Below are 240 nucleotides of genomic sequence, written 5' to 3'. Positions count from 1 at the left end.
ATCTGGAAGACCAAGAAAAATATCAGAACAGCTAGCAGGATTGTGAGAAAGCAAGTCAAAACCCTCGTTATACTGCACAATATATCCAGAAAGACCTGGAAGACACTGGAGTTGTGGTACACCCTTCCACTATAAAGAGATACTTGTACAAATATGGTCTTCATGGAGGAGTCATCAGATGAAATACTCTTCTACGTCCTCACCACAAAAATCAGCGTTTGAAGTTTGCAAATGAACATA

General features: G+C 39.6%; 1 protein-coding gene across 1 annotated transcript in view; it reads right to left on the bottom strand.

The window, feature by feature from the left end:
- ddx61 (DEAD (Asp-Glu-Ala-Asp) box helicase 61) overlaps positions 1-240 on the bottom strand; it is a gene marked incomplete at its 5' end in the record, with an annotated part of 12,595 nt that overhangs the window by 6,074 nt on the left and 6,281 nt on the right.

The sequence above is a fragment of the Etheostoma spectabile genome, chromosome 6 (assembly GCF_008692095.1).
Source record: "Etheostoma spectabile isolate EspeVRDwgs_2016 chromosome 6, UIUC_Espe_1.0, whole genome shotgun sequence".
In the NCBI taxonomy this organism is placed as follows: domain Eukaryota; kingdom Metazoa; phylum Chordata; class Actinopteri; order Perciformes; family Percidae; genus Etheostoma; species Etheostoma spectabile.
Note: the sequence above shows the minus strand (reverse complement) of the source record. Positions and strands in the feature narration are given on the sequence as shown.